The sequence below is a fragment of the Coregonus clupeaformis genome, chromosome 30, assembly GCF_020615455.1.
Source record: "Coregonus clupeaformis isolate EN_2021a chromosome 30, ASM2061545v1, whole genome shotgun sequence".
Taxonomy (NCBI): Eukaryota; Metazoa; Chordata; class Actinopteri; order Salmoniformes; family Salmonidae; genus Coregonus; species Coregonus clupeaformis.
Window position 1 is genome coordinate 45,961,189 of NC_059221.1, and position 14,250 is coordinate 45,975,438.

Here is a 14,250-nt window from a genome sequence, read left to right on the forward strand (position 1 = left end):
CAGGTTCATTACACAAACAAAACGTTTCAAGAGAATAACACAGTTTAAAATATTATATTATTAGTGGTTAAAAATGTAGTTTAACATTTAAAATGTTACATAAGCTATGTACAGTGTTTTGACAATGTGCAAATAGTAGAATGTTGGTGTTTCTGATCCACTGGATAATTTTTTTTTTCACCTTTATTTAACCATGTAAGCCAGTTGAGAACAAGTTCTCATTTACAACTGCGACCTGGCCAAGATAAAGCAAAGCAGTGCGATAAAAACAACAACACAGAGTTACATATGGGGTAAAACAAAACATAAAGTCAAAAATACAACAGAAAATATATATACAGTGTGTGCAAATGTAGCAAGTTATGGAGGTAAGGCAATAAATAGGCTATAGTGCAAAAATAATTACAATTAGTATTAACACTGGAATGATAGATGTGCAAGAGATGATGTGCAAATAGAGATACTGGGGTGCAAATGAGCAAATTAAATAACAATATGGGGATGAGGTAGTTGTGTGGGCTAATTTCAGATGGGCTGTGTACAGGTGCAGTGATCGGTAAGGTGCTCTGACAACTGATGCTTAAAGTTAGTGAGGGAGATAAGAGTCTCCAGCTTCAGAGATTTTTGCAATTTGTTCCAGTCATTGGCAGCAGAGAACTGGAAGGAATGGCGGCCAAAGGAGGTGTTGGCTTTGGGGATGACCAGTGAGATATACCTGCTGGAGCGCATACTACGGGTGGGTGTTGCTATGGTGACCAATGAGCTAAGATAAGGCGGGGATTTGCCTAGCAGTGATTTATAGATGGCCTGGAGCCAGTGGGTTTGGAGACGAATATGTAGTGAGGACCAGCCAACAAGAGCGTACAGGTCACAGTGGTGGGTAGTATATGGGGCTTTGGTGACAAAACGGATGGCACTGTGATAGACTACATCCAATTTGCTGAGTAGAGCGGTCCTCTGTAGCTCAATTGGTAGAGCATGGCACTTGTAACGCCAGGGTAGTGGGTTCGATCCCCGGGACCACCCATACGTAAAAATGTATGCACGCATGACTGTAAGTCGCTTTGGCTAAAAGAGTCTGCTAAATGGCATATTATTATAGAGTGTTGGAGGCTATTTTGTAAATGACATCGCCGAAGTCAAGGATCGGTAGGATAGTCAGTTTTACGAGGGCATGTTTGGCAGCATGAGTGAAGGAGGCTTTGTTGCGAAATAGGAAGCCGATTCTAGATTTAACTTTGGATTGGAGATTCTTAATGTGAGTCTGGAAGGAGAGTTTACAGTCTAACCAGACACCTAGGTATTTGTAGTTGTCCACATACTCTAGGTCAAACCCGTCAAGAGTAGTGATTCTAGTCGGTTGGGCGGGTGCCAGCAGCGTTCGATTGAAGAGCATGCATTTAGTTTTACTTGTGTTTAAGAGCAGTTGGAGGCTACTGAAGGAGTGTTTTATGGCATTGAAGCTCTTAAAACTGTGTTGTTGGTTAAGGGCTTGTAAGGAAGCATATCATTTTTTTTACCCCATATGTAACTCTGTGTTGTTTTTATTGCACTACTTTGCTTTATCTTGGCCAGGTCGCAGTTGTAAATGAGAACCTGTTCTCAACTGGCTTACCTGGTTAAATAAAGGTGAAATAAATAAAAAATAAATAAATGGTAAGGTCGTATTCGGCATATGTGACACATATATACATATATATATATATATTTTTTTTGAATTCTTGATGGGAAATATGTGCCTTTTATGGTCTTACATTACAAGTGCAGCTCTGTGTCCACCTCATTTTGTGGGCAGTGGGCACATGGCCTGTCTTCTCTTGAGAGCCAAGTCTGCCTATTAAGCCTCTCAATAGAAAGGCTATGCTCACTGAGGCTGTACATAGTAAAGTTTGCTCCATTTTGGGTCAGTCACAGTGGTCAGGTATTCTGCCACTGTGTACTTCTCTGTTTAGGGCAAGGTAGTATTCCAATTTGCTCTGTGCCTTGTTGATTCTTTCCAATATGTCAAGTAGTTCTTTTTTCATTTTCTCATAACTTGGTTGGGTGTAATTGTGTTGCTGTCCTGGGCTCTGTGGGGTCTGTTGCGGTTTGTCAACAGAGCCCCAGAACCAGCTGGCTGACGCCTCGATCACACCGACAGTATGTTTGCGTTTTCGTATACCAGAAGTATTGTACATACATTTCCAATGGAACGCTGTGTTTGCCTTGCAGCATTGCATTGCAGAGGCAGTTGCAGTGCGTTCTGTGTGGTGCATACGTTGGATTTACTGAACATATGACCTTCTTGATCCAAACCAGTCAGGTTTCAAGACTGGTCATTCAACTGAGACTGCTCTTCTCTGTGTCACGGAGGCTCTCCGCACTGCTAAAGCTAACTCTCTCTCCTCTGCTCTTATCCTTCTAGACCTATCCGCTGCCTTTGATACTGTGAACCATCAGATCCTCCTCTCCACCCTCTCCGAGTTGGGCATCTCCGGCGCTGCTCACTCTTGGATTGCGTCCTACCTGACAGGTCGCTCCTACCAGCGAGAATCTGTCTCCGCACCACGTGCTCTCACCACTGGTGTCCCCCAGGGCTCAGTTCTAGGCCCTCTCCTATTCTCTCTATACACCAAGTCACTTGGCTCTGTCATATCCTCACATGGTCTCTCCTATCATTGCTACGCAGACGACACACAATTCATTTTCTCCTTTCCCCCTTCTGATAACCAGGTGGCGAATCGCATCTCTGCATGTCTGGCAGACATATCAGTGTGGATGTTGGATCACCTCCTCAAGCTGAAACTCGGCAAGACGGAGCTGCTCTTTCTCCCGGGGAAGGACTGCCCGCTCCATGATCTCGCCATCACAGTTGACAACTCCATTGTGTCCTCCTCCCAGAGTGCAAAGAACCTTGGCGTGACCCTGGACAACACCCTGTCGTTCTCCGCTAACATCAAAGCGGTGACGCGATCCTGCAGGTTCATGCTCTACAACATTCACAGAGTACAACCCTACCTTACACAGAAAGCGGCACAGGTCCTAATCCAGGCACTTGTCATCTCCCGTCTGGATTACTGCAACTCACTGTTGGCTGGGCTCCCTGCCTGTGCCATTAAACCCCTACAACTTATCCAGAACGCTGCAGCCCGTCTGGTGTTCAACCTTCCCAAGTTCTCTCATGTCACCCCGCTCCTCCGCACACTCCACTGGCTTCCAGTTGAGGCTCGCATCTACTACAAGACCATGGTGCTTGCCTACGGAGCTGTGAGGGGAACGGCACCTCCTTACCTTCAGCCTCTGATCAGACCCTACACCCAAACGAGGGCACTACGTTCATCCACCTCTGGCCTGCTAGCTCCCCTACCTCTACGGAAGCACAGTTCCCGCTCAGCCCAGTCAAAGCTAATCGCTGCTCTGGCACCCCAATGGTGGAACAAGCTCCCCCACGACGCCAGGACAGCGGAGTCACTGACCACCTTCCGGAGACACTTGAAACCCCACCTCTTTAAGGAATACCTGGAATAGTATAACAGTAATCCTTCTATCCCAACCCCCCCCAAAAAAATAAAAGTGGTTGTCCCACTGGCTATCATAAGTTGAATGCACCAATTTGTAAGTCGCTCTGGATAAGATCGTCTGCTAAATGATGTAAATGTAAATGTAAATATGCATCACATTGTATGCATAGATGGCTTGACAGAAATGGCAGCAGAAGGTGAATGTTGAACTTTTGTTGCACACATATCCTGATGATGCTGCCTACCATTTTGCGAAATATACTGTATGTGGGATCGAGGAGTAAGGGATACACACACACACACACACACACACACACACACACACACACACACACACACACACACACACACACACACACACACACACACACACACACACACACACACACACACACACACACACACACACACACACACACACACACACTCTCTCTCTCTCTCTCTCTCTCTATTTTCACGCCATTTCGCCCAGTGGGCGGTGCTATATGTCACGGTGGGCGTAGATTAAAGCTTGCATAGGAGTGCACACAGTTGTGGAAAACGAGCCGATCACTAGCTCATGTCCGGATGGTGGAATCTATTCGACACACCGCTAAGCCATAGAGTGCAGGTTGGCTAAGCTTAACTACAATAATGGATGTTACTGTTTCATCAGGGAGCCACAAAGATGTAATCGCATAATTCACATTTGCTATTCATGCAGCCACATAATAAAAAGAAGCAAAAAAATTATTTTGTATTCGAACTTCACATTGTTTAAAGCTGAGAATGATCATTCACGCAAAGTAATGAGATTGGGTGTGTAGGTATGTCTCCAGGATAATAAGATAAAGCTGGCCTCATGTATAGGTTCAATTGCAGTGAAATTAGATTAAATCTAGTCATGATCAGTTTCATATATTTCATTCAGGTAAGGCTTAGGGAGTGAACCTTATTTATAATAAGGGTTACATGGAGAAAAACGGACCTCTCTGAAATTAAAATGGATGGCCCTCCCTTCAGCAAAATATATTTTACCTAAACCCTCCCTGAATGCTTGAAAAAAAACAAGTGAGATTTCCCTTCACTGGAACTAAGGGGCCTAGCCCGAACCATGAAAAACAGCCCCAGACTATTATTCATCCTCCACCAAACTTTACAGTTGGCACTATGCATTGGGGCAGGTAGCGTTCACCTGGCATCCGCCAAACCCAGATTAGTCCGTCGGACTGCCAGATGGTGAAGCATGATTCATCACTCCAGAGAAAGTCTTTCCACTGCTCCAGAGTCCAATGGTGGCGAGCTTTACACCACTCCAGCCGACGCTTGGCATTGCGTATGGTGTCTTAGGCTTGTGTGCGGCTGCTCGGCCATGGAAACCCATTTCATGAAGCTCCCAACGAACATTTCTTGTGCTGATGTTACTTCCAGAGGCAGTTTGGAACTAGGTAGTGAGTGTTGCAACCGAGGACAGACGATTTTTACGCGCTATGCGCTTCAGCACTCGGCGGTCACGTTCTGTGAGCTTGTGTGACATACCACTTCGCGGCTGAGCCGTTGTTGCTCCTAGATGTTTCCACTTCACAATAACAGCACTTACAGTTGACCGGGGCAGCTCTAGCAGGGCAGAAATTTGACGAACTGACTTGTTGGAAAGGTGGCATGCTAAGACATTGCCACATTGAAAGTCACTGAGCTCTTCAGTAAGGCCATTCTACAGCCAATGTTTGTCTATGGAGATTGCATGGCGGTGTGCTCAATTTTATGCATCTGTCAGCAACGGGTGTGGCTGAAATAGCTGAATCCACTCATTTGAAGGGGTGTCCACATACTTTTGTAAATATAGTGTATCGTTGTATTTGCAGGTCCGAGAAAAAATTGCCTTTTATAAACATTTCATGCAATTCTTTAGCATTTTACATATTAGCAGAACATTTTTTAATACCGCTGGAAAAATGTGTTTGCCCGGCTACAGTGGCTAGTAAAGGCCCAGTGCACTACTTTAGTGAAAAAAATGTATTCCAATGTTTTTTTTAAACACTTTTTCCCCCAATTATTCTGACTTTTCAAGGGGTGCTGCAGCCAGTGTTGCCAACTTAGCGACTTGGTTGCTATATTTAGCGAGTTTTGAGACCCCTCTAGCGACACATTTTCAAAAAAGCGACTAGCGACAACTTTCTGGTGTTATCGGAGACTTTTGGAGACTCTGACGTGAAAGCACGTATCGTTCTGACGTGAAAGCACGTATCGTTCTTACTCTTCTCAACGAGCAGCGGGTGCTTTGTTATCTCCGTCCCAAAGCACTCACAGGCGGCCCAGTCCTCGCGCAACAGTCCCTCCCAGCTGCAGTCAGAGCAGGAGATGTTCACCCCTCCGCATCCAGACTGCAAATGAATGGCGCATGTGGGGAGCCGCCGCTGGCTGATCCCGCCCTGGCTTACATTCAGGGCGGGATGTAAATGTAGGGTGTTTTTTACTCACTTTTTGTCTCTCCCACCACGTTATTCCTCTCTCCTACAGCGTCCATCACAATTACAAGCACATGGCCAATTATGCAAATGAGGTGATGACGTCATTTAGCGACTTCTAGCGACTTTTAGGACAGCCAATAGCTACTTTCCTTACTGAGGAGTTGGCAACACTGGCTGCAGCATCCTCAGCACCCCTACTTCCCGTGGCTATGCCCGAAGAATGCTAGCTGAGGAATGCTCAACTCAGTTCTCTTATATCAAGGCAGAGTTGAGTTGAATCACCATCAGTCAATTCTGAAAATGCTTACCTATACCTATGTCTGTCCTGTACAACCACGGTGCTTCCGCAGGGTGCGGAAATTCATCATTTTAATAAAAACTTTCATTGAATACAACCAACGACTTTTTCCTCATTCGTGTTGCTAAACTGGAGACTACTACGTAAGCGAGATTCAATTCGCACATGGGCATTCGCGTTGTTGAGCAACACAAATGAGGAAAAAGTCGGTGGTTGTATTCAATATTTTTATTTATTTAACTATTTGGTCTGAATGCCAAGCGTCACATCTGGAGGAAACCTGGCACCATCCCTACGGTGAAGCATGGTGGTGGCAGAATCATGCTGTGGGGATGTTTTTCAGTGGCAGTGACTGGGAGACTAGTCAGGATCGAGGCAAAGATGAACAAAGTACAGAGAGATCCTTCATGAAAACCTGCTCCAGAGTGCTCATGACCTCAGACTGGGGCGAAGGTTCACCTTCCAACAGGACAACGACCCTAAGCACACAGCCACGACAAAGCAGGAGTGGCTTCGGGACAAGTCTCTGAATGTCCTTGAGTGGCCATGCCAGAGCCCGGACTTAAACCTGATCAAACATTTCTGGAGAGACCTGAAAATAGCTGTGCAGCAACGCTCCCCATCCAACCTAACAGAGCTTGAGAGGATCTGCAGAGAAGAATGGGAGAAACTCCCCAGATACAGGTGTGCCAAGCTTGTAGAGTCATACCCAAGAAGACTCGAAGCTGTAATCACTGCCAAAGGTGCTTCAACAAAGTACTGAGTAATGGGACTGAATACTTATGTACATTTCTAAAAACCTGTTTTTGCTTTGGCATTATGGGGTATTGTGTGTAGGTTGATGAGGGGAAAAAAACAAATTAATCAATTTTAGAATAAGGTTGTAACCTAACAAAAAGTCAAGGGGTCTGAATACTTTCCGAAGGCACTGTATATACTGTAAACCCTGGATTTCTGATGCTATGTATTGGTCAGGCTTTGAAACCACTGGTCGGCCATATTGGCACGCCCCAGTAGGAGCGGTCCTCCATAAGAATGAATGGAATTCTACAGTATTTCAATTAAATGTTTCAAGAACGAAAGGACATGCATTCAAGTATTTTTGTTGTTGTAGTGGGGACAATAACATTAGTCATCTAAAAAATTATACTTTAAGGGAAATGTTTTTATATATACAGTGAGCTCCATAATTCATTGGACAGTGACAATTTTTTTGTTATTTTGGTTCTGTACTCTAGCACTTTGAGTTTGAAAGGATACAATGACAATGAGGGTGAAGTGCAGACTGTCAGCTTTAATTTGAGGGTATTTTCATATATATCGGATGAACTGTTTAGAAATGATAGCACCTTTTATACATGGTCCCCCCATTTTAAGGTACTACAAGTATTTGTTAAATTGGCTTCACAGATGTGTGTCGTTAGGCAGGTGTATTCATTTGTGTCGTTAGTGAATGCAGGAGAGCTGTTGATGAATAGCATTGATTCTAGACTTTGCAATTGCCTTTGGAGGTTGTTGTTGTGGTGTGACAACATGAGGAAGACAGCAGTGTCGATGCAAATGAAGCTGGCCGTCATAAGGCTCAGAAATGAAAATCAATCAATCAGGAACATTGCAAAAACCCTGGCCATGCCCAAGTCAACAGTTTGGTTCATCATTAACAAGAAAAAAACAACCGGTGAACTCAATTATGTCAAAAGACCCGGTAGACCGAGGAAGACCACTGTAGTGGATGACCGGAGAATACTCTCTATGGTGAAGAAAACCCCCCTGACAACAGCCCAACAGATCAAAAACACTCTCCTGGATGCAGGTGTAGATGTGTCAAAGTCTACCATACGTAGAAGACTACACCAGCAGGACTACAGAGGGTACACTACAAGATGCAAACCACTGATAAGCCTGAAGAACAGAAAGGCGAGATTACAGTTTGCTAAAAAGCGCCTAAAAGAGCCCCAAGAGTTCTGGAAAAAAGTATTGTGGACAGATGAGACAAAGATTAACATGTACCAGAGTGATGGAAAGAGGAAAGTGTGGAGAAAAAAAAGAAATGCCCATGATCCAAAGCATACCACCTCATCCGTGAAACATGGTGGAGGGGGTGTTATGGCTTGGGCCTGTATGGCTGCCAGTGGAACAGGCTCACTTGTCTTCATCGATGATGTGACTGCAGACAGAAGTAGAACAATGAATTCTAAAGTCTATAGAAATATTTTATCTGCTCAGATAAAACCAAATGCCTCCAAACTCATTGGACGGCACTTCATCATGCAACAAGACAATGACCCTAAACATACTGCTAGAGCAACAAAGGGGTTTTTGATGGCCAAAAAGTGGAAAATCCTTGACTGGCCGAGTCAATCACCGGATCTGAATCCAATTGAACATGCATTTTACATGCTGAAGAGGAGACTGAAGGCAATAAGTCCCCAAAATAAGCAGGAACTGAAGATGGCTGCAGTACAGGCCTGGCAGAGCATCACCAGGGAAGATACCCAGCGTCTGGTGATGTCAATGCATCGCAAACTTCAAGCAGTCATTGCATGCAAAGGATATGCGACCAAATATTAACAATGATTACTTTATTCTACATTATGTTAAACTGTCCAATGTTTTCTGATGCCCGAAAAAGGGGGGGACCATGTACAAAAGCTTCTATAATTTCTAAACGGGTCATCCGATATGTATGAATATACCCTCAAATTAAAGCTGACAGTCTGCACTTCACCCTCATTGTCATTGTATCCTTTCAAACTCAAAGTGCTAGAGTACAGAACCAAAATAACAAAAAAATTGTCACTGTCCAATGAATTATGGAGCTCACTGTATATATATATCTTTATATATTTTTGTATGTTTAGCTCACATAATATAATTTAAAAGTATGCATTAAGGTGTCTGTAATATAATACATGTGGCTAAACAAATGTAGACATTAATAAATGCATTTCTATAGCTTCCAAAATATTTTTTACAATGGTGCCAAGATGGAGGCACGGAGGCTTCAACACAGCGCCCCCTATCAGTCATCTAGTGTATATATCAATAATTGGTAATAGGCCTATGAGAGAGCGGGGTACATTTAGACAAAGGTGTAAGTTGAGCCACCCTTGTTTCTAGGAAACCATACACAAAATGTATAATTTGACCAAATATTTACAAAGAGGTTATCATTTCATGGAGTATGTGAAGGAAGAAACCACATGGAAAAAGTGGTAAGAAAGTTAGGTCCAAAAAATGTATTGTCAAATTAATTTATTGTTAAGGTTCCATGATGCATGTATGTAAACCAAAGTAGATAATTTAAAGATTGTTCTATACATCTGTTGGGGTCTCTATAAGCTTCAATATGAGGTCCTAAACCTAGCATGAAAGGGCATCATTGTAGCTGTGTGGGCTAAAATAGTCCACATGTTTGCAGTAGGGTAAGTTGAGCCAATGTTTGAGCAAATGGGAAGTTGAGCAGATTTAAGTGTTTTCTTCCCATTATTGCTGGGATATGATGTAAGAACAGGGCTTATGTTTAAAGTGTTTGTTAGGTGTTAAGCCTGTGTTAAAATATGAATAAAATGATTAAAAGACAAAAAAGCTATTGTGATTGTGTTGAATTTTGTTTGGGCTTTATTACAGAAATAAATACTCATCAGTTTCATCAGCTGCCCGGGTGGCTGGTCTCAGACGATCCCGCAGGTGAAGAAGCCAGAAGTGGAGGTCCTGGGCTGGCGTGGTTACACGTGGTCTGCCGTTGTGAGGCCGGTTGGACGTACTGCCAAAAGCTCTAAAACGACATTGGAGGTGGCTTATGGTAGAGGAATGAACATGACATTTTCTGGCAACAACTTTGGTGGACATTCCTGAAGTCAGCATGCCAATTGCACGCTCCCTCAAAACTTGAGACATCTGTGGCATTGTGTTGTGTGACAAAACTGCACATTTTAGAGTGGCCTTTTATGGTCCCCATCCACCTGCCACACCTGTCAAGTGGATGATCTTGGCAAAGGGGAAATGCTCACTAACAGGGATGCAAACAAATGTGTACACAAAATTTGAGAGAAATTAAAGCTCAGCTCATGAAACATGGGACCAACACTTTACATGTTGTGTTTATATTTTTGTTCAGTATATATTCCCCTTGACAGACTGATGCTGAATGTAAACAAAGGCTCAACTTACCATCACTTCTATTCACTTTAGGCTACCTGATCAAGTTTGACTGTACCTATGCCTGTAGGCCTATGTTTTGTATAATTTGTTGGAATTCTATTTGTTGCACATGCTCATAAACCAGAAAACATAGCCTAGTTAGTACCATGAAGACGTCATATGATTTTAAATAACAGAAATAGCTACAATCAATACTATCAGTAGCCTATTACCTGGAAGGGCAATCGTCTTCTTCTATTCTACATTTTATAATGTTCACATTTTCCTTCTCCTGTCAATGAGAGCTTGTGTGATTGTTTCTCTGAAATGTTGGCCAGAACTGTGCTGTTGGACCTAACTCCTCTCTGAGAATGGCAGTGTATTTTGTAACATGGTTATTATACTCCCCCTTGTGGCCAATGGATGGAACCCTTGACAGAACCTTCAGTCTAACTTTCCAACCCCTTTCACTCATGTAATGTGTAACCTTCCCTGAGATGTAAAGGATTTGATTTTGCGTTATCTCCCCAAACTAATGCCAAGGCTTAGCTCAGTGGGCTAAGACAGTTTTGGTGCACTGACTGACTGATGACCCAGGTTGAAGCACTGTCTGTCACACACCAATGACCAATCCAACGCTTTTGAAACCTTGGGAGGAGGAAGTGAGCACACTTTAGAGAGAAAGAGGAGAAACTGAATTGGGCTGTCACAGTTGCAAGTTACAACTTGTAACAAGGCACCAACCCTACAGGTTCTCCATATGTTCGCACCAGCACTCTAAACCAGTGGTTCTCAACCCCTGGGGGTACTTGACCCATCCACATGGGGTACTGAAGAAGACTCATGAGACCATAGGCTTACTGGTAAAATGCACATAAAATAGGCCAGGGATCAGCCATTATTGACAGCAACCCTGTGGGCAATTAGGGTTAAGTGCCTTGCTCAACAGCAGATTGACAGATTTCTCACCTTGTCGGCTCTGGGATTTGAACTAGCCCAACGCTCGAACTGCTAGGCCACCTGCCGCCCCATAGGGGTAGGCTACTTCCAGGCAGAGCAAAATGCACTTGGTGATTTCTTTTTCTTTGGGGGTGTTGCCTGTTTTGCATGTCATTTTGACATTAGTACGTGTCAGATATCAATTTGCAAACAATGTAAAAAATAGATCATTGAGTTAATAAAGCCGCATACAAACTTGGTCTCTTTTTTGCTTTCTTGAGTAAGGCAGCTCCAAAATGCAGGTGTTTCAGCCTAGCTCAGTGCTTTCTGTGGTGGTGGGGCAGCCGGCGGAAAATACGGAGCGTAGGGGTTGGTAATGTTCTCTAGTTGCGTCGTGATTGGGTAATGTTCTCTAGTTGCACCGTGACTGGCTCAGTGTTCTGTCACTCATGGGGACACTATGTCAAAGCCACATCTAAGGGTAGAGCTTGAAAATTCAAGTCCCTTCGGTGCTGCCATAGAGTTACATTGCAAGTGCCCATCCAAGAAGGCTCAAGGTCATTGGCCACAGATAAAATGACGTAAAATCACGTTATATCTACAGTAGCTTTGATTAGACTGATCATGTCAACATCATACTTTCAAAATCTTAGCTAGCAAGCAGGCAGTCATCATTATGAATTAAGTCGACAATCTAGTGACAACTGCTTTTCAATCCTTGTCATATGAAGATAAATAATGAAGAGACATTATAGACAAAACGAATCGGTGCTCATCGGCCATTGGACATAAACATTACATAACAAGTTGGAAATCACAAATTCAATAATGAGTGGTTTGGAAGGAATTAGTGGCTAACTGCAAGCATTGCAAAGCAATCACTAGCCTGCTATTCAGTGGAGTGGGTTTGTGGTTCGAAGTCTGGGTTTAAGGGTCTCTTTTTCAAGCTTAAAAGGATAAACATTCAACATTGGCCATGTTGTCAATCCAGCATGACTTCTGCCACACTCAAAACAACTGGAAACCCAGAACTGGGCAATCTGACTTCAGTGAGTTCAAGTCAACTGGGAACTCTGAAAAAAATGAGCTCTGACTGGGAAAATACGTTTTGAACGGTCATCCAACTCGGAATTGCAAGTCAGGAACTCGGGCCTCTTTCTAGAGCTCCAACATGAAGATCCCTGACGTCATGATTTGAACTTGTTTTTTTTCAGAGTTCCCAGTTGTCTTGAAAGCACCATAAATCCAGAGAATGCCAGACTTTGATGACAAAATTTTCCCACGATGGATCACCGTGCCACCTTCCTGTTCAAGTGAGCACAGCACAACAAGGTGAGTCCAAAAATGTTTTAATCTAAATTACGTATTGCCTCTTATCCGCTCGTCATCCCCTTATGCCATAGTTTTACATCTCAATTGTCAGTAGAAACCAAATTTGTTTAAGCAAGTCAGCCATATCAGCTATGTTTTTTTTTTTAAGGCAGTAAATTAGGCTGAATTAACTGTTTCGCTGCCAGACAAGGCTCCGCTGATAGCCAGGTGTAGCAGTGGTAAGGTGTTGGGACTGCTGTTGGGACTCTGCTGTTGGGACAGCTTTATGTAGGCCCTAACAGTTTGTGGGCACCGTTTGTCACCGTTATAGTACAATTAATGTATTGTTTAGTGTTGTGTTGTGGCTTTGCTGGCATGCATCAAAAAAATATATGTTTTTAGTTTGCCTCACCAAGATTTACATGCTAAAATCGCCACTGTTGGTGGTACACTAACCAAACAGACTGAGAACCACTGCTCTCAACTATGAAAGGTCTGTCATGAAGAACCACTAGAGGTTCAGTGTTTCTCTATAGACAACTAAGAACACCACTAGAGGTTCAGTGTTTCTCTATAGACAACTAAGAACACCACTAGAGGTTCAGTGTTTCTCTATAGACAACTAAGAACACCACTAGAGGTTCAGTGTTTCTCTATAGACAACTAAGAACACCACTAGAGGTTCAGTGTTTCTCTATAGACAACTAAGAACACCACTAGAGGTTCAGTGTTTCTCTATAGACAACTAAGAACACCACTAGAGGTTCAGTGTTTCTCTATAGACAACTAAGAACACCACTAGAGGTTCAGTGTTTCTCTATAGACAACTAAGAACACCACTAGAGGTTCAGTGTTTCTCTATAGACAACTAAGAACACCACTAGAGGTTCAGTGTTTCTCTATAGACAACTAAGAACACCACTAGAGGTTCAGTGTTTCTCTATAGACAACTAAGAACACCACTAGAGGTTCAGTGTTTCTCTATAGACAACTAAGAACACCACTAGAGGTTCAGTGTTTCTCTATAGACAACTAGGAACACCACTAGAGGTTCAGTGTTTCTCTATAGACAACTAAGAACACCACTAGAGGTTCAGTGTTTCTCTATAGACAACTAAGAACACCACTAGAGGTTCAGTGTTTCTCTATAGACAACTAAGAACACCACTAGAGGTTCAGTGTTTCTCTATAGACAACTAAGAACACCACTAGAGGTTCAGTGTTTCTCTATAGACAACTAGGAACACCACTAGAGGTTCAGTGTTTCTCTATAGACAACTAAGAACACCACTAGAGGTTCAGTGTTTCTCTATAGACAACTAGTAACACCACTACAGGTTCAGTGTTTCTCTATAGACAACTAGGAACACCACTACAGGTTCCTTGGGACAAGAAAGACACGTGGGGCCTCACAACTCGTATTTCTGCTTTCTCTCTACTGCCTTCGTAACGTCTGGCTGGGAAATGCACCGGATCAGCCACTCCTGGATGGATCTCACTGGAGCGGACATTGAGATAGGAGACACGCCCCTCGGACAATGTGCCAGAAGCCCAGAGGAACACTCTACCTTCTGTCCTGTATGAAAGGGAAGCGAGACATTGTTTCTTA